This window comes from Copadichromis virginalis, linkage group LG23 (genome assembly GCF_057382275.1).
Source record: "Copadichromis virginalis isolate Kocher_CV1m ecotype Utaka linkage group LG23, C_Virginalis_male_GT1.1, whole genome shotgun sequence".
Taxonomy (NCBI): Eukaryota; Metazoa; Chordata; class Actinopteri; order Cichliformes; family Cichlidae; genus Copadichromis; species Copadichromis virginalis.
The window spans coordinates 13,749,169-13,775,074 of record NC_140639.1 but is presented as its reverse complement, the minus strand read 5'-3'; the positions used below and the strand labels follow the sequence as shown (position 1 = coordinate 13,775,074).

Here is a 25,906-nt window from a genome sequence, read left to right as displayed (position 1 = left end):
CTGATTCCCATCCCTAGATCCTGAAGGACATTTGGATCTGAATGGGTCAGTGATGTTTTCTTGAGTGGCTGAAGACACCATCTCCCAGTTTTTCATACTCCATACATTTCTGAATCTGCATCCAGATCTTAATCAACTCAAAACTCATCATTTAAATTTGGGTCGATATGAAACTTCCTTAAAGGATGACGAATGGGTTTATTGTTATTGCACAAAAAACGATAAAATTGATGCAAATATGTTAAATGAACACCAAAGATCGCCTGGGACCGATAACAACACAGTTCCCCACCAGCCCCATGATGCAACCTACACAGCATAGCATAACATGTCTGTGCCTGTTTAAGACTTCTGCTGTTTTCTCAGCTTGGGGTGTGACATGTAGTGGGCTGGTTTTCCCAATACTCCTATCTGACTCTTATTTAATCCAAAAGAATCCTGTAGGATAATTCGGGGTCGTCCCCTACAGCTGCAGGGCTCCTTCAAAGCTAAAACCATTTCGGGGGGATTTTTATTTTGTAAGTACTTGCGGTATCTGTTTGATGAATTTTATTAGTGTTGATTTCAGATAGAAATACACACTTGAACCCAGACAATGCTACTACTAATAATGCAGTCTACGGTATATAACTAATGTCCATTCAGCATAACATTTAAACAAAAAGTAGCATAAAGGTTGAATTTTTATATCTCATGGAGACGCAAGTCATCAGTTTGCTGTTTAATGTAATGACATCTTTGGAAAATCACCGTTGATAGTTTTTTGGGTTTTTTTCTTTTTCTAGGAAAATAGGTCAAAAACAGAGTTTTTACAGTTCCAACAAGCTTGAAAGTCAGTATTTGGTGTGACCACCTTTATTCTTCAACACAGCCTGAAAGCTTTCAGGAAAGCTTTCCTGTTGTTTCTTTAAGTAGTATTCAGGAATAGTTCTCCAGGCTTCGTAGATGGATGTTTCTCCCTCCCACACTGTTTCAATAATGTTGAGGTCCAGGCTCTAGGGAAGCCAGTCCGTGACTGATAGTGTTCCATTGTGTGTTTTTTCTATTCAGGTGTGATTTTATTGCATTGGCAGAGCGTTTTGAATGAAGCTGTTACCAATCTTTGAAAATAGTGGATCAAAACTTTACTTTTCTATGACAAGTACAACATCACTGGCTGAAATGGAGCCCCAAAACATGACAGAGCCTCTACCGTGTTTTATAGATAGCTGCACCCCATTCCAAGATGTGCCAAGATTTAATCTAATCGCTATTTAGGAATCACCTTGTTGGTGCAAAATACAATTTTATTTCCATCCATTTGTATGGCAAATGTATGAAAAATGCCAACTCTTTGGCATTTTTCATGGATTCTGCAAAAGAAATAGGAGCAAATGGTGTTTTTTTTTGCCACAGGCTTCCAGTAACAAAGTCCCCAAAAATACAATTTAAAAGTGGTTCTTTGCTTTTATGTATAGACCCAACAGCAGTCCATCCATTTAGTTTGGTGCCGTTCTTATCCTTGAATGATTCATAGATCAATGTTAAGTAGCTTAATAAACAAACAACCAAAAATCATTCATCTGAAAATGGTCAGGTACGAGGACTGGACTGAAAATTAGTAAAACAAAAAAATGTTGAAGACCTTCAGAAAACCCTGGAAACCTTTGCCCTGGAGCACTTACATATCATACAAACACAAATACATATCAAAAGCCAAATACTTCATATATTAAAAGTACCTACAGAAACCTTTTTAGTTAGCATACGATGGTATGACCTCCAGATTTAAAAGATTTGATAAATGTGATGGATCAGATCTCTGTGCTGTTTTAACTTTCCAAATTCGTCTGTGATGCCTCACCAGTGCACCATGCAGATCTTGTTTGTCAGTAACTCTTTCACAGTTACACAACCAGATCCCATAATTATAGAGCGAGCAAGCTGACATTATCAGTAGATAATATAGTTTAAGTAACTCATCTGATAAAAAGCATGATATGGATTGCGTAATTTCTTGGTTTGACATGCATATTAGTCACTGGTAAATGGACCAAAACCAGTGTAAAATGCAGCAATACAGAAATTAGCCCTTGTAAATGTGTTTGTAGCATACATATTTTTGCCCATGTGACCTCAACCTGGATAAGCAGTAGAAAATCTATGTACAATTACCACGAATAAGAATTAGTATATAAATAAGTTACCGTGTTAATTATTCCATTATTACAATCTTCATTCCTGTTGGCTAGTTAATAGTTGTTTTTTTTTTAAGCTTAAAAATGTGTGTCACAGCCCGTCTTTGGTTGCAAGATGATTTTAATTTTGAGCCTTGCAGTATGACTGTTTTGGAGGGACTAAAATATTATCACAATTTTTTCACCCTTTTATCTTTCAATTCAGAATTAGGTTTTAGCCTTTTTTTTTTTTTTTAAAGTTTTGCTCCAATTTTGGCTGGATAAATTGGACATTCAACATTTTTGAAACCATCAGACTTCCATCTGATGGTTTGGTACAATCAGATGGAAGTCAGATCAGCCAAGCTCATTGAACCTGTCTGCTGGAGTATGTAGTGTCTTAAATTTGACGCCTAATCCCTACAAAGTAATGAGATGCTTTGACTTGAACACATGATGGCCAGTGCAAACAAATTGGTCCTTCACCTGTCAGGAGTGCATTTATATTAAATTTTAGTCTGTTGTGCTGTGGTGAAATATTTTCTGCGGTGTCACTTGTCAGCATTGTTGTTCCCGCTCTACATCTTTGCTATGAAGTATTGCTCCCAGAGGGGTGACAGGTGTTTGACAGACTCAAATTTAAATGGACAACCAGCGCTTAGGTTCATGCACGATTTATAGGAAGCCTGCCCAAAGTTCATCTTTCTGCTGATGAACAACACAGTCATGGAAAAAAAAATGTGTGTGAGATGACAGGACCTACTTACCATGCCAGTGTGGGTCCTGCATAGCACAATTAAAGTTGTGTAATCCATTTGAGTAACACTGAGGATTTTTTTTTTTTATTATTTCTCAGTGTCAACAGACTTCAACATACGGCTTTCATCGTCTTCCAGAAACACTACAGCGACGTCAAAGTGGAGAAAAAGTAAGAGAGCTTTTTTGCTTTGCTGAGTTTTACCTTTTTACATGTTGCTGTGTTTTCTGTCACGTGGTTCTACAGGGAGTGCAGAATTATTAGGCAAGTTGTATTTTTGAGGAATAATTTTATTATTGAACAACAACCATGTTCTCAATGAACCCAAAAAACTCATTAATATCAAAGCTGAATGTTTTTGGAAGTAGTTTTTAGTTTGTTTTTAGTTTTAGCTATTTTAGGGGGATATCTGTGTGTGCAGGTGACTATTACTGTGCATAATTATTAGGCAACTTAACAAAAAACAAATATATACCCATTTCAATTATTTATTTTTACCAGTGAAACCAATATAACATCTCCACATTCACAAATACACATTTCTGACATTCAAAAACAAAACAAAAACAAATCAGCGACCAATATAGCCACCTTTCTTTGCAAGGACACTCAAAAGCCTGCCATCCATGGATTCTGTCAGTTTTGATCTGTTCACCATCAACATTGTGTGCAGCAGCAACCACAGCCTCCCAGACACTGTTCAGAGAGGTGTACTGTTTTCCCTCCTTGTAAATCTCACATTTGATGATGGACCACAGGTTCTCAATGGGGTTCAGATCAGGTGAACAAGGAGGCCATGTCATTAGTTTTTCTTCTTTTATACCCTTTCTTGCCAGCCACGCTGTGGAGTACTTGGACGCGTGTGATGGAGCATTGTCCTGCATGAAAATCATGTTTTTCTTGAAGGATGCAGACTTCTTCCTGTACCACTGCTTGAAGAAGGTGTCTTCCAGAAACTGGCAGTAGGACTGGGAGTTGAGCTTGACTCCATCCTCAACCCGAAAAGGCCCCACAAGCTCATCTTTGATGATACCAGCCCAAACCAGTACTCCACCTCCACCTTGCTGGCGTCTGAGTCGGACTGGAGCTCTCTGCCCTTTACCAATCCAGCCACGGGCCCATCCATCTGGCCCATCAAGACTCACTCTCATTTCATCAGTCCATAAAACCTTCTTGAGATATTTCTTGGCCCAGTCTTGACGTTTCAGCTTGTGTGTCTTGTTCAGTGGTGGTCGTCTTTCAGCCTTTCTTACCTTGGCCATGTCTCTGAGTATTGCACACCTTGTGCTTTTGGGCACTCCAGTGATGTTGCAGCTCTGAAATATGGCCAAACTGGTGGCAAGTGGCATCTTGGCAGCTGCACGCTTGACTTTTCTCAGTTCATGGGCAGTTATTTTGCGCCTTGGTTTTTCCACACGCTTCTTGCGACCCTGTTGACTATTTTGAATGAAACACTTGATTGTTCGATGATCACGCTTCAGAAGCTTTGCAATTTTGAGACTGCTGCATCCCTCTGCAAGATATCTCACTATTTTTGACTTTTCTGAGCCTGTCAAGTCCTTCTTTTGACCCATTTTGCCAAAGGAAAGGACGTTGCCTAATAATTATGCACACCTGATACAGGGTGTTGATGTCATTAGACCACACCCCTTCTCATTACAGAGATGCACATCACCTAATATGCTTAATTGGTAGTAGGCTTTCGAGCCTATACAGCTTGGAGTAAGACAACATGCATGAAAAGGATGATGTGGACAAAATAATCATTTGCCTAATAATTATGCACTCCCTGTAGAGCTTGGTTGGAAGGTTAAGTGTACTAATTTCCACACTAGAAACGTAGGGACTTAGTCCTGGGTCTGAACTTCATGTTCTACCATAAAAGCAGCATGCCCACAATGAAGCTGTAATGATGGGCTCAGTGTTAAACAGTACAAGGAGTTACTTGTTAATCATTGTGTTCCTTCCAGTGAGGATTCCTATGAACTTGTTATTGCTCTATTATCTTCGTGAGCTTTTGTACATCAGGTGTAATGTCACTTATCAGCAAGCCTTAGTGTGGAGACAAGTGAGTCGTGCAAATGCAAGAAAAAACTTAACATATTAGCCGCCACTTCCAAAATACATCGCAATCTCCAACTTGTTTTGGTAGTGGATGTGCATTGTGGGTAATGTAGGCATTACGAATAAAAAAGAATGCTTGGAATCATCTTAACTACTTCCACAAAGGAGGCTTATGTTTTTGGTAGCATTTCTATATCTTCAAGAGATCAACTTTTCAAAAAGTCTTGTGATTCCGATAACTGGAAAATGATGTAGGAGCTTCAGATTGATACCATAGATGCATCTACCAAAAATCTCAGAGACCTCGACCTCCAGGTCAGGGTAAGCTTTCTAAAAATCTTGTATATTGTGATAACTTGAGAACAAGACGATAGCAGATATGGTGGACACACCTTTAGGTTCATTAGGTTCATCCAGCACAGACTTGGGGAATAATTTTGACCATAAAGCATATCTTACAAGGTAAACCACTGCTTCCAGACAGTCTTCCACTTCTTCAAACCAGTAAGCGCTGCAGGCGGCCTTGTGAACTTTTCTTCCTTCAGATAGATCTTGTTGACTGAAGCGTGTCTAATAATTGTCTTGGATTGAGTTGAACTAAATAACAAGTGACTTTGGGTGTTTATGTGGGTGGAAAACACACCCCAGTAAAGGAAAGTGGTGAACTTCATAATCAAAATGAATGTTAAAAAAAAAGTGATTGTTTTCTTTTTATTTTGTTTGCATGATCATTTTCTAATGATGCCAAAATCAAGAAAAAATCGGACTGTCATGGCCGAATGCTGGTTGTAGGAGTCTTCTCTGTCCTCTGTGAATTGCAGGGTCATTGTAACCAACACCTGTGTCAGGTGGAGCTCCAACGTGTCAATCTCACAAGGCTGCAAAGCAGAATCGGGATTACCATCTAAAGTCCAGGAGGGACAGTCACTAGACAGGCAGCTGATTTTTGCTTTGAGATTTATCATCAAGTATTACTTAATGATTTGTTTTGGAAAGCTTGGGTGCGCCTCCGTGCTGCCACCTGATGCTTTCAAGTTTTGTGCAAAGACTGAAGTTGCATCAGACTGGCTTATAAGCGCCTTTACGTCTTTGCATAAATGAGTCGTGAAGTTTTTAAGGCTCTTCTGTGTTTACATTGCAGCTGCCTTCTCGTGAGGCCCCATTTAGCAGTCTCTTTTAATATCCTTCCAAACATGCACTTGGAGTTCAGCTTCCTAAGAAAGTAATGCAAATGCCAAAAGAAGGGCAGAGCTTTACTTTAACCTTGTAGACCCTTCATATCACAGATGTCTCAGGTGCACATTATTTACATATGTGGCATTAGAGTCAGGGGGAAAACTTTGACTTCTCATTTAACTGTTCAGACTGACTTTGAGTCAGATTTCTATGAAGTTTGTTACAGAAAACGATTCCCCGCATTAGAAATGAGGGAAGCAAAAACAGAAAATGACTGTATCTTGAAGTGTCAGTGAATGGTCTTCTCCTGTGGGATTTGAATGAAGTGGGCTGAGCTGTTTCAGGAAATGAGCACTCTCAAGCCAAGTTGCTCCTCAATACACTTCCAGTCCATGCAGGGCGTTGTAATGTTCTCTTCTACCGGCTGTTTAGCGGCTGACCTATGGCACTCGTGGGGCGTAATCAGACTTTAATTACACCCTCTTAATCACTTGAAGACAATCTGTGCGACAAGACCGCTCCTCACAGCACGTGGGCTGTTTTTACCTGCTAATCTGGCCCTGCTTTCCTGGTTAATAGGGAGTGAATTATATTGATATTCACTTTATTCTGCATTTCTTGGACATTCCTGTACTTTTGAGGCCGCTCATTTTTTCTTTTCTTTCTTTCCTTTTTTAAAATATATTCTCTTAAATATAAGAGCAAGCTCACACTGTCACCCATCTTAGGTCAGACTCAACCAAAAACAATGTGAAAAGTCTCTACAATCATCATTATTATTCCAAGTGAAAGGTATGCACCGCAGAACTGGCTCCGTGGAGTGACTCTGGCTCACAGAGTATGGCATTCCAAGCTAAAAGCAAACCAAACTGATATTGCCCTCCAATACCGTCTTCATATTTTCTCCATATTTGGAAGTGTTTACCTCCTCATGATGGTTGACAGAGGTTGGATGAGGGGATGTGAGTCATTTCAGCTGCACAAGGCTTTCTGGGGGTGAGAGGAGTCTTCCAAGTCACTGCCATTTAGTGAAGCTAGCAGTTTGTGTGCCTCAGTGATCTAAAGAGAAACTGTGAGTATCATTATGTGCTTAATTTATAATCTAATCACTTGAAAGGAGCTTAAGTAGCAGTTTCACACATGTATTTTTTTGCATATAATGCGGCTGCTTTTGGGAAACCTTTATCATTATTATCATAATATGAAAAGGTGAGGGGATCGATTTGGATTGTTTCTCTGGCTCACCAGATATTTTCAGAAAATGTTTAAAAAGTTCAGATGAGCGCAGCGCTCCGGTGACACATTTTTCTTACTGCGAGACTGACTTTGTACGCAGATGTCTCAGTTATGCCAGAAAGTTAGAGATGAAGGTGAAAAATGCAAAAAAAAGTGTTATGTCTGACCAAACCGAACACACATTTTTGGGGCAGAACTTTTTAAATAGCCCAGTATGTTTTCCTGTAGCTGTCCTGTCGTTGAGTGTGAGTGAGTGAGGGGCAGCTCAGGTCATTGAAGAATTCTGGTTTTGCAAACAGCCACTCTTACTGATAGCTACACCTTAACAGGTCTGACCTCCCTCCTGGCTCTTACTTTCACACTTCAAACACTTAATGGCAGCTGCCTGGCAGTTTTTTTCCACTTCACAAGTCGAGCAAGAGGTAAATGATTTTACTTTGCTGCGAGGGCTCAGGCTGCTGATTTTAGTGATGGTGTGGTCTGATTATCTAATTACTTCTATCTCTAAATTACACTGGGACTCTGTAAGCCTTTTAACCTGAGAGATAAACTGCCTGCGTAAATGTTTCCTTTTAATTTGTGTTTTATTACATGCCACTGAAAATATGTTTGAAATGATTATTTACACCGTTTAATGTTAAGTAGCTTCTGCCTTTGTGGGAAAAACTTCTCTGAGCCATGGGGGTCAGACACGTGACCTTTTAGGGTGTCCTGAGATATCTGGTGACAGATATCTAGTAGGGCTGCTCAGTGATGGCAAGCATTATACATACAGTGAGAATCCAATTATTTTCTAATGTAATAATTCTGATAATTGTTAACTTGAAATTTTAAGTAACTGAAAAGCAGACTGATTGGCTTAAACCTCAAATGCGTGTCTATTGCAGGAACCTTATGAAAGGAGAATCAAAAGCCCCGGCTTAGGTGGTAGTGTTATTTATTTTAATGATAGTTGTAAAGTGGCATCAATATTTATAGGAAAATGACCTAATCAGGGTCTTTTTAAGAAATTTAAGAAAATTTTAAGTCTGTGTTATCTTGCTAAGCAAAAGTTTATATATTTTAGTGGAATTTCTGACTATTTAACCAATAAAAATGTATTTTTTCCCTTGATTTTTCTTTGGGGGAAGGACGAAACCTCCTTGGGGGAAGGACGAAACCTCCTTGGGGGAAGGACAAAACCTCCTTGAGGGAAGCTCTAAAATTTAAGCAGAAAAAACCTCAACCAGATTTATAATTATCTTAAATAAATATTGAGCTCCAGCCCTGGGCTTTTTTGGATTGTGAGCCAGCAGGGAGTGAGCGTTAGGGGTTTTTATGATGTTTTTATTATAAACAAGCTAAAACTCTTACATGGGTACTGTAAAGAGGGACAAACAGAAGTTTCTTCAGTATTCCTATTAAGAAGAATGAGATGGCTGATCAGTTTTGCTGGTTTAATAAGCAGTGACACGTGCCGATCACGGTGTTACATCAGTCTTTAGGGGCATCTCTAATACTCTTAAAATGACTTAATCTGGTCTCGGTCTTCTTTGCATATCCTTAATTTCAAGATGCTGGCGCACCCAGATTGGAGGAGATTGCGTGTAGTTTTTTTTTCTTTCTCTAAAGTCAAGTCTTCCAAATGAATCTCGTCAACAAATTAAGGCATGATTAACAGGAGCAATTACACTGAGGAACCAGCTGAGTTGAGGAGAATCAAGCTAAAGTGGAGGAGATTATCTTTCCTATTAACGAGAATCACTTTAGGGTTTGATTGCTTTCTGTTTTTCTGTTGAACTCCTGTTTACTCTGTAACTAATGATGTTTTCTTTACAGCCATTTTCCTGTGCTGCTTAGACCTTTAGAGTGCAGATCAAACTCACACGTTTGGTGCGGCTCCTGTTTTCTCCTGTGGCATCAGAGATGATGGACGTGACATATTCAGGAATTAGTCAAGCTTTGGAACTTGTGCTTTTTGAGGAAAATCAAAATACGCAAATCTTTATTCATATGTCAGAATGTGTGTGGCTGGGCATCTTGATTTAGGGGTTTTCCTCGCAGCTGAGGCTGAATTTTCTTTCTCTCGCACTCGTGCTGGATAGAGTGAGTCAATAAACAATCTCCGATGCATTATTTTTCAGGACAAGTCAAAGCTTTGGCCGCACCCCTCATTTTATTGTTGATTTGGCAGCATGCTGGTGGCCTTTATCATGTTTGAACACCAATCATCACCTCAGTTTAAGGTCTTTGGCCCTTTGAAGTAGGTTTTCCTCAACACTTTGCCTGCATTAATTGTCCGCGTTTCCATTGCAAAACGAGGCCCGCACCCTGCGCTTACTGTTGTGATCCACCTTCTTGTTTGGCAAGTTGTCAGATTTGTGTTGACTTGTCTGGGCCAGGCATACGCAGACATATTTCATAATAATCGAGTCTCCAACTTTTGCTTAAATTTACTGTGTTTCGGTTTTGTTGTAGAGCTCAGACTTTCCCTCCGTACGCTGCCAGTGAACTCTCGGCTCCCGAGGCCTGTGGCCATGAATTGTGTTCTCTTAAGTTCAAGTTTGGATTTTTCCGCAATTTGTTAGATTTAGTTTGCCTATAAATTTAGAACAAGAGCGGTCAGTGTGTGCATACCTCTACCTAAACTGAAAATTCACTGCACACCATGCAGGAGGAAAACTGGACCCAGATTAGCTTGATATTTAGAACATCACCATGATGTGTCCTTATTTAAATCGGATATTTATTCCAACTTAAACGAGTCCAGTTTTACTGGTAAACGATTCTATCCTAAAATCTCTTCATACTGATCCAGGTTGACTCAGAAATGTCATCAATTCTATGTTGGGCCAACTGCCGTCTTTGACAGGATCTTCCTTTTTCAGAGGTAAATATTACCATATAAAAGAAGCTCAATATATGTTGGTACTTTTAATTGATCATTTACAAAAAAACATTTGAAAGAGAAGAAAAAGGGGGGAAAAAAGCAATTTAGGGCTTATAAATACAGAAAACTCCAAAATTTGACCCATCAGGGCGAGCTGAAAGGAAAGAAGGGAGGCCCATCTCTAAAATGATTTATTGAAACTACTTGGGTTTTTTTTTTCTTTTAAAGGCGCTGTTTTCTGCTTGAGTAGAACAAAACAATGTCAGATTCCCTCTCGTGCTCTTGCTGCCCTTTGTTTTTGAAATTCCCATCTTTTGTTCTATTGATTTTTCCTACTGGTTTATACTTTCTCAGTTTCTGGAACACAAAAGGGACTCGCTGAGGAGCAGGGACTTTTTTATGGAGGCATGAACCAGTAAAAAAAACAAACATTTTTTTTTGATCAAACTATGAAGTTCCTGAAAGGGTTCCCACGGAAGTTCCTCTTTCCTAAAATGTTTTCTTGAGTCCAGTTTCAGACGTCAACATCAGCCTTTAATTCATATTTTCTCTGGCACGTCTGAGCAAGACTCTTTTTCTAGCCATGATTCCTTTTGTATGAAAACTGTTTCTATTAGTCTTATAATAAGACTTTAAGCAAGTGTAGCTTAGGGTGGTAAAATGGAACATAAAAACACTGGTGCCTATATAATAGACAGATGTCATTAATCTTATTCACATATATAAGTGATGGTCATGATACTCATATGATTCATCTTGATTCCCAAAGGGGGTGATGAAGGCTCAAAACGTGCTGGAAAGAATGACATGAATTAAAGAGCATTAAATCTTAACCTCCTGCCCCCTCCTCGTCTACTTCAAGGGCCTGCAGCTCAGAAAATATTCATAAAATGTGGGAGAATTTCTGCGCATTGCAGCGCAACAGAACAAGTTTTTGTTTCTGAGCAAGTTGAGGTGAGAAGTCCCGATTAGATTTTTCGTGGAGAGGAGCCATCGTCATAACAGTAAATATTTCACACCGTAAAGGACGAGAGGTGCCCCAATCGTTTAGGATCAGATGCCACTAAATGATTAATCTCAGATTAGACAGAAGCTCGAGGCTAATGGGACACTTTACACTTGCTTGGCACGCAGTGACAGATGCTGGCCTCTAAAGACCATCAACTTACTGAAGCATGCAGTTGGCAAAACACGGGGCTGTTAATGAGGTGCCAGAACATTTCAACTCCAAAACATAAAACAGATTGAAATGATGACAGGACGAAGAATTCAGATTTTACCTTTGTATGCTGTGAAACCAAGCGATTTGAAACGCTTATTATTAGCACTGTAAATGACCTGAAACTTTAACCAGATTCAGACTCATACATTTTGGAACTTTTTTTTTTTGTGTGTGTGTAAAAGTCTGTTGTTGCCCAGAAGTTGCCTTTTGTTCTCATAAAGTCAATGAGACTGGGGGAAATACCATAGCATAAACCTCTCTTTTGAGGTTGATTTAAAGTTGAGGAGGAACTGTAGACACGAGAGGAAGTGGTTGGTAAAACCTGATGTTTCAGAGTTTTGTGTTTGGAGTGGATTTCAGTGCTCTCTGCCAGTGTTTGAGAAGTTAAGGCAGTGCTTACAATGCTTAATTGACTGGGAAGAGTTGTGGTTTTCCATTACGTCAGGCTTGGTACAATTCCTAATCTTACTGTGTCATTTTAACTCTGACTGTGGTGTCAGCAGTTGAAGTTTTACCCCATCACTCCTTGAAAGAGCTGCATTTATCAGTCTCCAGTGCCCACTTGGCTCATTGGCAGGATTAATTGGCAACAAGTCCCCCGTGGTCCAGGAACGTAGTTACCTACTGACCCAAATCATTATCCTGACTGGAAGCCACTGTCTCCACTCCACCGGCTCACACCTGGGACTGAGTCTTCACGTAACCTCGCATTTGTCCCCGATGCACCCGTACATCACGACTTCAGTTTTCTGTATCTGCAAGAAACAGGCTGTGTATGCAAAACGGAGGCGTGACAGGTTATTCGTTACCCTCAAGGCCATTTTGTGGTACTTGTATGTAATGTTTTGGGATTAAGCAAATATATCTTCTGATTTTGACTTGTGATTTGGGGCTTATTCGTGTTAGCGTGGTAGCTTCTTTTCAGGAACTGATGTACTTAGATTTCAGGCCATATCTTTTGCAAACAGGGTTTTCCCCTATTTGCAACAGATATGAGGTGTTTGTTTGAAGCAAACAAAGCTCTATCAGCTGAAAAGGATGTTTGCTTTGACAGCACAGCTTTGACAGATTGGAAACGTGAGTGTCTGCTAAAGCTAGACAAACCCGTAATGAGTGTTGTTGTCCTAGCAGAATCATAAAAGTTTTACAGATGTAATTGTTTATTATTGTTTTCAAGAAAAGAAATGTGAGAAATTTGTAAAAGAGCCTGAAAGCATCTGAGTGAATAGATGACTGGTTGTCAACTGTTGAGATGACCTTTACCTGACATCCGTGGGAACATGAAGATCTCTCCATGATATGGATCCAAACAAACACATCCTAGAGAAAAAAACCCTGCTGAAGGACTTTCAGATATAGCAAACAATGACATTTATTTACTGTAAAATTATTAACATTAAAATCTGCAGAGAATAAAGTCTCATAAGTTATGTAAAATCAAACAGAAAGACAACAATAAACTCCCTAGCTAGAAATAAAATGCTACCTAGTATCCAATTTCATAATCGTTCAAAGCCAAACTTAATGGCCTTAATTTCCTCAGTGTACTATTTTTTTTGTGTGTGTAGATATTGTAGAATATGAAAATTTTAACACTATTTAAACTAGTGCTGTCAGCGTTAATCTCCTTTAAAATGACGTTAACATCATAACCACATTAACGCGGCAAATCACCGTTAGCGAGTTATCGCAGATTGCCCTGTGCATGGGGCTGCACAGCGCTAATGAGCTAACCACGCTAATGCGTTGACAAGCTAACCGGGCTAACGCATTGGCGAGCTAACCGTGCTAATGTGTTGACAAGCTAACCACGCTAACGCGTTGACGCCGTGCAGCCCCACGCACGAGGCGATCCGCGCTAACTCGCTAACGGAGATTTGCCGCGTTAATGCGGTTATGGTGTTAACATCATTTTAACGAGATTAACGTTGACAGCACTAGTTTAAACATTTTAACAAGCTCACTTTGAAGTTCTAGTCCAACAATACAGTTAAAAAAATGAATAAATAAAAGAAAGAAGAAATGGCATCTAGAAAGTGACCTTTGCTGTGTATTTAAAAATCACCTCAATGGTAATTCTTTATTTTGTCTGGTAATAATACTGATTGAGCTTTATTGGATTCTGAAAAACGATATAGCAACAAACATATACATTTAAAATAAATGTATAATAAAATGCCATGGCTTAACTAAATGGAAAGCATTTATCCGCAGAAATAAGAGCAGTAATGCAACAAGGTTCAGACTCTAAAGTACCTTTAATGCTATTACAAGTATTTGGGAAGAGGTGGAGGGAACTTCCACGTATAACATAAAGAGAAAGCGTCTCTGTGGGTCCACATTTGCATTTACTTGCACCATTCACATGTCAGATATAATACATGAGGGGTCAAAGGGTATGCTCTAGGTCTTAGTGAGTTGGCCTAGAATCCGCTTGGTTAATGGATTATCCAATTTTACATTATATACTGCTGCGTGCAATGCGAGTTTGGTAACAACGTGTGGCCTCCCACGGCACTCACATAGAGCGCTTTCACGTAATATGGCTTTGTTGTTGTTTTAAGCTCCCTGATAGGTTTAAGCTCAGGGTGAAAGGGGGCCTTCTGTGTCAGGTCTGAGGTCACTTTTGTTATCATCAGACAGATCCAGTACATTAGAAGTATTCCCTAATCTCTTAAAACCCTCTGCTGGCCCAACTTTCATTTGTTGTAGAAGGATCAAATTAAAAAGAGCCATATTAACCAAAGCCCTAAATTTGTTTTGCCACTTTTCAGGGATTGCACTTGTTGGCCTCGAGCTCTAGTCTGTGTAAATGCAACTTTTTTCTGATGCTGATGATTAAAGTGTTGCGAAATAAGCCTTGGGCATTTTTCTAGTATCTAGAGTTTATCTCTAAGAAAAATGGTTATTTTCAAGTTTTGGTTTTAATAAATATGATGAGACATCAGTATTTGTTTACAACTAAACTTTTTTTTTTTTTCCGTCTCCTTTGTGGAACGTTAGTCTCGTGTGGTTGAACAGTGAGAAGGGACAGGGTTTCTCTGTTGACACAGAAAAAACTCTTCCCACTTCTTTCAGAGCAGTTAAGAGGACAAAGGTTTAAAAACAGTGAATATGACACCAGTGTTTGTAATTTGATGGACCATGGAGGTGTAGTACAAGCTGACCTAGAACATTTGATGACTCATCTAAATTCCCCCCCCCCCCCCCCCAAACATTCAGTCATTTTTTGATATATTATGAAAATTTCCCTCTTATTTTAAAAAGTCCCATCACTGGAAGCCAGCACTGTCTGGCCCTTACTGTTTGCTTCTCAGGTTGCTATTGTGCCAGTTTTTTGACATCATTTAGCTGCTTGTGGCTCTCATCGCACGGTTGTATGGTCAGGCAGCATTTTTCCTTTTTATTTACAAATCCTTTGAAGCCGATGACACACAAATGCTTTCAGTGTTTGTTTTTTTTTTTTTGTGTGATTCTCACAGTGCTCTCAGCTACTCTAAATATTTGGATCAGCACAGCACTCATCACTGTCACTTCTCCCTGACTGACTCATCAAAAATAAGAAGGCTGGGATTTATGGTATCAATACTGGCAACGATTTTGGAGGAGAAACTGATCCTGGCTGTCACTCATAAGCCAGTCTTTTATGATCTAACATTGAAGAAGATGTTTTTGTAACCTATAAACAGGAATAGCTGTGTTCTGGTTTCCTCTAGCATCCTCTTCGCTCAGTGTGGCTCTGAACAGACATCTGCATGCATGCCTTTTTTGTGGCTCCATAGTCTCGCCACTTAGACTGCATATTACAGCCCACCAACTATACATGTGACATTCAGGTGAACAGGAAAGACTACTTGTCCATGGTGTCTCCAAATAGCTGTGTTGATGTGTAAATGCCACGTAAGTTTTTGAGAGCCCTCATTATTTAGGTCTCGTCTAATCCCTTTTACTTAGGCATCAGTCACACGGCTTGGAGACCAGTTGGCATCCCCCCGGCAACCAGTAGTTGCAGAGAAAAATGTGTTTCCGTGGCTGTTTGGCAACTGGTTGCTGGAGTTTGTTGGTAATTGCTTGCGTAACATTGGTCACAGTGGATTATGTAGTGCAGCACCGAAATCCTGCTTGTGATTGCTTTAGCACATTGCTATGCTTGTCTGTAGTTAGTATAGAAGACCTGTCACTCTGTTTGCTTGCAAACACTCACAAACTACAAACTACTAGTGGTTCGAAAGTGACCAGTGCTACACAAACAGGAAATAAAAGTCATTTGCCTTCAAAGTAGAAGTTTCACCTTTTGAAATGTGTTTGTTATAACTGTTATTTTGAAGGTGAATGTTCTGCATTTGTGGTTTGTGTCACATTTTTCATGTTTCACTGCTGCTCCGTGGTTAGTGTTTTGCAGACATTTCAGTGTAAAATACAGGCGATTGTGGCAATCTACCTGCAACCAAAGCAAATGGTGTGAGATTTTTTCCCTTTGTCACTGAGGCCTCACACCTTACAGCAAATCAGTGGATCAACATTTCAGTGTGTGAACTGCTTTGACATAAAACATCAGATCTTAGCAAACGCTCTACTTTGCATGAAGCAAATCTAGTGTTTTTGTGTTATGTATATTTACATGTGGTTTTACTGAACATATTGGTTTTAAAAGGTCTTTGAGAGAGCCCTCCAGCTCCACAGATTTTCTCATTGGGACAACTCTGAGCCCTCACAGATTTATCAGAGACGCATGTAAAAGTCTGAGAGTCTGTGATGGTGGACTTGGGACTGGTTTGTAGGGGCAAGTAGGGAACAGGAGGGAGGGACGTGCAGAGATGCAGTTTTCCATATGCAGCATGGTTGTTATTATATTCAGCGTCTAGGGTTTCTGTTTGAAACATGCAGGTATAATCAGGAGAACAAACCAGTTAGTAGGCAAACAACATATACAGGTAACAGAAAGCTGGGAAAGGCTGGTCCCTGCAAGGCAATATTAAACAGGCTAGGCAGGTGGGGGGATTAGGTTAAACTTGGTGGGGGCAACCTGTGGACAGGTGTGGAAAATTCCCGAAAGCAGAGTAGAACTATCCAGAAAACTCTGAGACTTTAGAATGTGTCTGTACCCGAAGATGCACTTATATACAGGTGTGACCAAAATTCCTTAAAGAAAATCTCAGTGTGAACGAACAGCGTGTGCATGTGAATTTGCAAGTGATGCAGACTGACATGAGCACAAACAATTTTTAACCTGCCGGCTCCGTAGCACAAAGTCCGTGCAGAGGAAGGCAAAGACCCGTTTAACTCGCAGTGAGCAAGCGGGTGTTGTCTGTCCCACCCTCGCCTAAATCAAAGAGACCGTTTTCGTCAGTGAGGAGGAGTCTGAAGTGGACCATCTAGTGTTGTGGAAGGGCAACTGTTGACAATGTGCTGACCTCATTGATGTTTCAAAACACACTCGCACACCAGAAGTGTTTTACTTTTACTTCTGCAACTCCGAGCTGCAGATGCAGCTCCCCTCATTTGTGCACCTTTATTGCCGAGATCAAAGGAAGTGACAAGCTCACTAAACAAAAGTCGAACTGGGTTACAAGGACAAGCAGTTAAAGTCATAAAGGCTGTAAACAAGATCACAGTTTAGTCTGATGATGTTGGCAGTAATCTGTAATTGCACAGGAACATTGTGTGTCCGCACAAATATGACAAATGCAGTTAATGTTAAACAGGAAGTGGGACAGTAATCTGTTGTAGACAGCTCGCGTTGTATTTTTCCTGGTACATTTTGTTTACTCTTCAAGGACCCAGCAAAAGGTTTGTATTTTTGAATTCTATCAGTGAACCTTTATGTAATTATACCACAAAATGTGCAATTACAAATTCAAACCTGGAGCTGAAGTCTGTAGTCTTATTTTTTTGGTCCACGTGAAGCTCTCACGAGCGGTTAACATGTCAGGTATAGAGCAAAGAAGCCACTTGTTTCCTTATCGAGGTTATTTTCCCTGCACTTAAGTCTGCCCTCGGGCCTATTCGTGCAAGCCCACTGGTCCTGAACTGTGCCTAGTTCAGAAAAGGGTGCCGTGCGCTAATTTAATCTGAACATGGCTTTCACTTTGCTCTAGTGCTGGAAAGAAGTGGTTATAAATACACCATAAAGCCCAGGAAAAAGGGCAAGGTGTTTACAGGGATATGTATTTTTCATTGCTTTGGTCTACCTTTTCGGGCTGTAAACATTAAGGCCCAATCAAGTTGTCCGTTGTAGGAGCACTTAGAAAGCATGTGTCCACAGAGGAAATGGACCCAGCTTCAGACCTGGCAGATCTGTGTGACAAGTTTGGGTCAGCTGTGCAACGTGAGCATTCACAAACATCACATACCCCGTTAAAAACAGCAAAGTGGTCCTCAATGCAGCTTGGAGTTGAAGGTTAGAACAAAGGTGATGCGTGTACAGTGTTTTTAAACTCTTTTAATTCTATCTGTCGTAACCTGATGGGGAAAAAAAAAGAGCTTTTCAGGACCTAAATTACTTTTCTTTGACAGATTGTGGCTCTTTAGAATTGTGTAAATGGTCTAATGTACTTGGATGATCAGTTCTGTTTGATAGGAAAGTGGTCTATCTGAACAGCTAATGGCTTTGATAATTTTAGCATTTAGCTCATTGTCTTTTTTCCTTGGAAAATACTTCAACCTAAGTTATCATAATGGATGTGGCATTGAGTGAAATTGCCTCATTTTATTAAGTTGCTATCAAAAAAAGATTGCACATTTCTTTGCCCATGTCTCTTTAATTTATTAGTGCAGCTTTGTTACTGCCTAGCTAAGAAAGAGGTTTTCAAACTACAGCAGAGTTGAAGGAGAGTTCAGAGTAGTACTAGGTGACAGTACAGTGGAGTACACAGGTAAGCAGGGGGAGAGAGTCAGGAATGACATGCAGTACATGGCCCACATGGACTGGAAGCCGGGTGCCTGCTTTCACAACCTGCTGAGCTATACCAAGTGGTTTTATTTGAATAATAATTTTGTTCTTGTAAACAAATGACAATAAGAAGCCAAAATAAGCAGTAAAACCTTTTTAAAAACCTTTCTTTTTTCCATTACAAAACGCTTATTTTATGTACAGATGGTTATGGTTTTTACCCCTCAGTGATAAAAGACTGATGGGTATTGTCGTCATCCTGTCAGCTGAGCAGGCAGGCACCCACGTTTGTGAGTGTGATAACTCAAGAAAGAAGTGATGTGGGAGCTTCAAATTGATACCAGACCTGTATCTACTAAAAACCTTCAAGTTTGAATATTGGTGACCTCGACCTCAAGGTCAAAGGGTCAAAGGCCAAGTTTTCTGAAAATCTTGTGAATGTAATAACTCAAATAAGACGACATAAGATTTTGAAATTCATACAACAGGTGCATCTACTTAGGTGGCTGAGAAATAAACCTCTATAAGATAAGATAAACCTTTATTAGTCCCACACGTGAGAAATTTTTTGTCACGGCAGAAAGTACAAGAGCACTACAAAATTAAGCAAAAAGTAAAGAAAGAGGTATTACTGGCTGCTGCCAGTATCTTTGAAAGTGGAATAGTCACCATTTTTGCCACAGGGGTCTGTTTTGGGTCCAACTCTGTTATCTTTATAACGCTGCCTTTGGGATCTATTTTCAGGAAATACAACATTCCCTTTCACTGTTATCCTGATGACATCCAAATTTACTTCCCCTTGAAACTGGATGTCTCCGTCCCAGTGCTGCCTCTGCTTAACTGTGCATGATGTTAAAAAACGGTCAACACATAATTGTATTGTTTCAGGAACTCATGCCCTTTTGGATAACTTGTCATCATTCCAACACTGTAAGAAATCTCTGAGTATTTTTAGATAGCTCTTTTAAATTGGAGAAGCAAATGTCCAGTTTTTATCAGTTACATGAAATTGCCAAAGTGGAGCCTTATCTTCTTACTAAAGACCTAGAAAAACGCATTGATGCCTTCATCACCTCAAGGCTAGACTACTGCAATTCCCTTTTTTTATGGGTCTTCAACACTCACCTCTCCATAGCTTGCAGTTAGTCCAAAATGCTTTTTATAAGTCAAGTGCACCCCTTTCCTTCACAGTGGTGGATCTTTGCCCCAACCTAAAAGCCCAACCTCTGGTAATCAAAATTGATCTGGAAGAAGTAAAGATCATAAAGGAATCTCATAGTTCAACTTGTGGAAGAATCATTAACTGTGGTTTCTAACCCGGTTTATTTTTGGCACCTTGGGACTCCACCGCTTTTCCTGTCGCTGATGTGCAGGTCTCCCGAGGGACCAAATCTGCTGCCACCTGGGCTTCTTTGCGCCCCTATTGGCATCTACACGCATCTTGCCGATGAGGACCATGGCCCAGCAGATACTAACTCCCCAAATGTCCCTGTGCCCCCCATCATGCCTAAGTAGTAATTGTGCTAAATTGAGTTGAGATGTGATGTGCGGTAACAGTGACAGGTGCATGCTGCTGTTGCTGTAGTTTGCCAGAGATCGATGTAGCATCGCACGGTGTAATTCAGAGGTCATGGACAACATGACATTTTCTTTCCCACCTCTTTGCTGCACTTTACTTGACAGAGTCATATCTCATAAAAAAAAAATCAATAATGCACATATTTTTAGATGTAGTATGATGTAAACTTTCCATGGTTAACATTGTTGACATATAAACCTACTGAAATCTGAAAAAAAAAAAGTCGTCCCTTTAAATTCATAACTTTTATTTTTACTTTAGAATCGGCGGTGTTCGGTTAAAGTTGCCTCATATACTCTCACAGTGAAAACAAGATCTACTGAAAAAAGCTAGTTGACACTTTTTAATGAAATAAATTGAACAATGAACAAAAAATGAACAATAACACAAATTGCATCTTCCAGGGCATTCTGGGAATTGTAGTTCAAAAAAGGTTGTTTTTTTTTATTGTGCCTTCAATCCATCTTCTTCCACTTGTCTGTGTTTATTTGTAGAATATGTCAACATATATCGGATAAAAATGTGTTATCGGTAGCTAAGCCTTTGTGCCATAATGTACAGCAGGTATTCTTTTTACTTTTCATGAAAGTGAAGTGTTTAAACAACTGCCACACACAATCACTCTATTTTTCCTTTTAGAGCTTTGTAATTGTGTGAGCATTAATTTTTTTCTTTGTTTTGTTATTTGTTTTTTTAAAATTAGGATTATGTCTGAAAGCAGGTGTTTTCTTACAGTTCTAACAGTTATTTTGGAAAAGAAAAAATATGAGTCATATATGCCTGAGATTAGAAAAATGTGCTTGATAAGTTATCTGCTCGGGATTAACGGTGAGCTTCTTCCAGTGTAGCTGAGTGAAATCTCTGTCAGCACTGGCACAACATTTCTGTTAGACTGTCTCTGTGTTAGACACAAAATAGGTGAAAGCTGCCAAATTAGACCAAATTAGGTCTTATTCTAGCTCATAACCATGTATAGTAGTCATGACCTGAAAGCCTCACTTTTGAATATCATGAGACTTGTGTGCACGTTGTTAATGTAGACTTTAGGAAAATAGTCTTTCCCACACATAATTTTACTCAGGTGAAAGAATATAACTAAGTGTGAGAAAAACTAGAGCTTAGAGAAAAATCAAAACTAACTAGCAATTAATCCTTTAGAGAGAGAGAGAGAGAGAGAGAGAGAGAGAGAGAGAGACTTTAAAAATTAAAATCAAATCAAAAGGTACTTAGTAGATTTAAAGAAATAAATCCTATAAAATAGGTTTAATAATTAATTTAAGAATGTGTGCACACATATATATCCCCACCCCCCATTCCCAGCCCCATCATGAATACAATGTTTGGGAAACCGTAAAAGTTTGAGAGTAGTTTTAAAAAATTTCTTCTTGTACAGATTTGGAACAGCTGCTGTTTCCTACTGCTGCCTTACAGGCACAGAGCTCGTTCACTCTAACGTTGCTTTAAATTCTCTGAGTTGGCCAAGGTTGGCAACGGACGGCAATGCGCACACACACCCGTGAGCAACTCTATCCCGTGTTTTCCACGATTTCTGGCCAGATCACATTTTCTGCTCAGCTGGACATTTCCCCAGATGTCTGAGCACAGAACGTGCTGGACTCAGACACTCAAAGATCAATCAAATTTAGTGCCCAGGTCCCAGGCCCTCTACTACTCAGGAAAGCCTTCACAGCCATTGGTCAGACGTTGGCGCTAACGCTAGTCCAGGTTCTCTTTTTTTTTTTACCTCAGGAAATCTGGATGTAGCCTCAAAAGTCTGTTTGTGTTACACACACACTCCTGTAAGGTGTGTGTGTGTGTGTGTGTGTGTGTGTGTGTCGATCTGCAGAAAAATAATATTAGCACTTGCTAAACCACCCTGGGTAAATAAAGGTATAAATAAAGAATCCAAACCACAAAGCAGTGGCACGCAACTTAAGTTGATGGTAAGACAAGCAAACAGGAAGTGAGGAATATTTTCTAAACACTTAATAAGGTCCCAAGTTAGCTGTTACTTTCACAGTCAACATTGCGTGTGCAGATAGCACAGTAGTTATTGTGTGTGTGTGTGTGTGTGTGTGTGTGTGTGTGTGTGTGTGTAAAAAGGGTGGCCTTGATGGGGATACTTGGAGGAGAAAAGCTGAAGATGGTGTTATAAGAGAGTGGCCATTTTTCATTGTTTGGTATCTGTAGAAGAAAATAGGTCAGGGCGGTGAGCTCTGAAACATTCTGTCGGCATGCAGCTCAAAGATTCGAGAACAACAGATGAATTCTTTGCACTGGCACGGTGACAGAAGGCTAGCTCACACGTGCGTCAGTACTTCAGCAGATAAATTAGAAGGAAATATTGGAAAATACCTTTGTAATACACAATTTTGTGGATTGATATTTAAATGACTGATTGTCTGCTTTTTTGTTAGCGACTGGGGTTGGATGATTGGTAGAATATTTTCACATCTGTCAAAATCAGTCAGCAGGTTTTTGATTTGTTTTTTTTTTTTTAAAGGAATTTTTTCATTTGAATTTTTTTTTAATGTCCTTGTTGAGAATTCGTGAAATTGTACTCACAGCATTAGTTTTTTTGTTTTTCTTTAACATCCCATCAAATATTTCACTCTTGCTTGATGTCTAATGGTAATACTTATACATTGCTAGACGCAAAGTTGGTTAAATAATTTTTTTTACCATGTGAGCTTCTTTTTAATGTGGAAAGTTTCATAAATATGAACTAAAACATGCAGCAGACATCCATTATTTCACATATATTATTACATATTATTATGAAGTAGTTGCAGTTTGTCATGTTTATTTTCCCTTCTGGTGGAAGGTTTTCATAAATATAAAGCATGCAAGTTTAGTTGATGATAATGTGTGTATGGGGTGGGGGTGGGGGGGTTGTTTTTTATAAAATATACCAAGGTGCTCAGCAGTAAAACTCCTAATTAAAAGTGAAAAGTAAAACATTTTGAGGGATAAAATTACTGAGTACTTTTGTTTGCATTTTGAATAGGCTCAGATTGTCAGACTGCATGGAAAGACTCCAAAATAGAGCTTGTTCATCAACATTATTTCCCTGGAGAAACGTCCTCAGCACCTCATCTGCTGGTTACTTTCCATCCACGCCCGGCTGCAAAAAAAAAAAAAAAAAAAAATCTCAAAATAGGAAGCATGTGCTAGAACAAGGAACGCCACCGTTCCTTAACATTAAGACGGCGTACAGAAACTGGAGTGAGGTTGAGAAAAGACCTAGTTGTCAATTGCTTGTTCTCAAAACACGCTACAATACTTGCAAAAACAGAAAAAGTAAGTGTGAAGGAGGCATGGATAACGATTCCCAAACTGGCGCCCACCAGTAATTATGATGCGAGTACAAAGAGATTTTTGCCATTCTGAAGGGAAAAGGGGAGTGTAGGTGTATTAATTCCTGTTCCTTCCTGCTTCCTCGACTTGGAAGTTCAGATTTAGAAAAATAGCCCCCCTCCCCTCCTTCAAAAGGAAAGAAAAAACAAGAACTGTCACATTGACTGACGCCAATCGTATGTAGCATCTGTGTTCCCACTACTGCTCCCTATAGTATATGCCACACTGTGGCAATGTGGGAAACTGACACTGTCAATTTATCAGAACAAAAGCATTCCTCAGCAAGAGAAATACACATCTTTGGGCCCTGGAGACAAAAATCATTCCACCCCCACCCTTACCTGCATCTAAACAGAATGTAGGACATTCACAACACCAGAAATAGAAATTTCAGTCACAATTATCATTTTTGAATTTATCCCCTGCAGTCAAAAGTTAGCGTTTAACTTGAGGAGTTAGAGAGAGACTTTAATGCCAACTTTTTAAAAGTAAACAGCTGCATGAAAGGCGATGTGGATGGATTCAAAATTGGACCATTTCAGTTTATTTCTTCAGATCTTTTCTTCTTGAAATGATTATTTATTATTTGCGACAAACTTGTTTTTATTTATGAGGTGTTTGTTGTTTTTTCAGGTGTCTGATCCTGTAGCCCCCGCCATCACTTTGTGTCAAATTTGGGTAAGTACCCGACCTAATTTTAACTCCTCTTCCTCCTCTTCTAATGTGTTCACGGACCAGACAGGCTTCCATGAACGCTGGATGTGTTTCCATGCAAAGTCTGGTTTTATTTCTTTTATTACCATACTTTAGGTCGGGCATCTTACATGCATATCTACAGGAAAACTAATGCGATGCTTGATTGGTAGAGGTAGTTAATGCGGAGTGGCCCTTTTTGGTTTTCCTGTTTAGACATTGAACCAAAAGCCATCTTACCTTTGTTTGTTTCTTTTATAATCAGGATGTACATCAGGATGTATGTTGTGATGAATAAGTAGGATGCACATGTAACTCGGTGAGTTCTGTGTTTGTCACACGTACACCAAATTTGGAGGTAGGAAATTTTAAAACATGTACATTTATGATTAAATAATTTGCAGTTTTTTTCAATAAATGTGTAACAAATTCTTGTTTATTAGTTACAGATACTTGTGTATTAGGGCTGCCACAAACGATTATTTTGATAGTCGACTAGTCACCGATTATTTTTGCGATTAGTCGACTAATCAGATCATCATCCATTGGACGTAAAACTACAGCTTATTGCACCAGCAGCATCTGCTCTTATATAACTATCATTAGCTTACAGCTTTAAGTGTTTAAGGTCTGTGCTAACTAAAAATAAAGACAAGATGATAGTTTATTAAATTTTAATGAAATTTGCAGATTGTTTCGGTGAAGTTTAATAAACTCCTTGCTATCTAAAATATAACAGGACACTGGAGTATATTCTGGAGCATCTCACACTTCTGATAATCAGTTGTCTGCTTGACGTTTATTCAGCTGTGTAAAAACTATAACTTTAATCTCAGACAAACTGATTTACTCAGGAACAAATAAAATACTAAAAAAAAAGCCAAACAATAACATTTTAAGTTATCTAAGTGACTCATATATATTTAACCTGAGTAGCGAAAGACGGTGGTGGGTTTGAAAACGATTTGCGGGGAGTCCGGTGTTCTCACAGCGCTAGTGAGCCTAACCCCTGGCTCGCTAACGAGCTAGTGGGTAACAGATGTCTCCGAAAACGTCGGAGCGCTTTTGAAAATATTCGGGGTTTAACGGTAGCTGACATCCTTGTACATGCAATGCTGCCATCTTCTGTTTCAGTCCGTTATTACACTCTTAAATCCTGCCACTTATTCCTGCGTCTTTTGTGATCTTACAAAGCTTCAAACGACGCGTCGACTATTAAATCAGTCGTCGACGATTTTGATAATCGACGTAATCGTGACTAGTCGACAAATCGTGGCAGCCCTATTGTGTATTATTCAAGGTATTTGCGTCATTGAAAATTGGCTTAAGGGTGTTCCCGTGATGCAGTCTTAATTTAGTTAGTTAGCCTCGGTGAGGAGAAAACAGATCATGTGTTTTAGATACCAAATGTGGGGAAAAAGCGGGCTCCTTTTAAAAAAAAAAAAGTGGAACTTTGTCTAGTTTTCCACTACACAGAAAGACCACAAGCCTTCAGCTCCTGTGTGCTCCTATTGTCCTGCTCTGAGCCAAACCCTGCATAGGAATTTATTTGTGATCGATTCTGATCTACAGCGAGGTTACATAGATAGATGTCGTGACTTTCGACTGCATTACTTCAGCCTGAAAACAACGGTCACGTGACTCACTGTGGTGTTGTAAACAGCAATAAAAACATCAGTAAAATTATGAAATTACCTTAATTTTACCCATCCAGATCATCATGCTTTGTGTTGTTACAGTCTCCATACTACATACTTCATTATGTAATTATTTTTTTAAAGAATTCATTTTTGCTAATAATGTGCACAATTGCGTTGAATTAATTTTTAGGTGCATGAAAATGTTGAAATTGTGTGAATTTAATTTTGTACGTTTAAACAATGTAGAATTTGATCATTGGGTCCT

The 25,906-nt window shown here is 39.4% G+C and overlaps 1 protein-coding gene across 3 annotated transcripts in view; it reads left to right on the top strand.

Moving 5' to 3' along the window:
* Positions 1-25,906, top strand: part of lpp (LIM domain containing preferred translocation partner in lipoma) — a 190,606-nt gene that overhangs the window by 4,844 nt on the left and 159,856 nt on the right. Inside the window, exons 2-3 of one of the 3 annotated variants that reach the window (XM_085447276.1) lie at positions 3,022-3,084; positions 23,942-23,986. The gene's annotated coding sequence lies outside the window, so the exon portion shown is untranslated. Of the gene's footprint in view, positions 1-3,012; positions 3,085-7,167; positions 7,226-23,941; positions 23,987-25,906 lie in introns of those variants that run through there. The other 2 variants (XM_085447275.1, XM_085447277.1) reach the window with 2 other exon arrangements.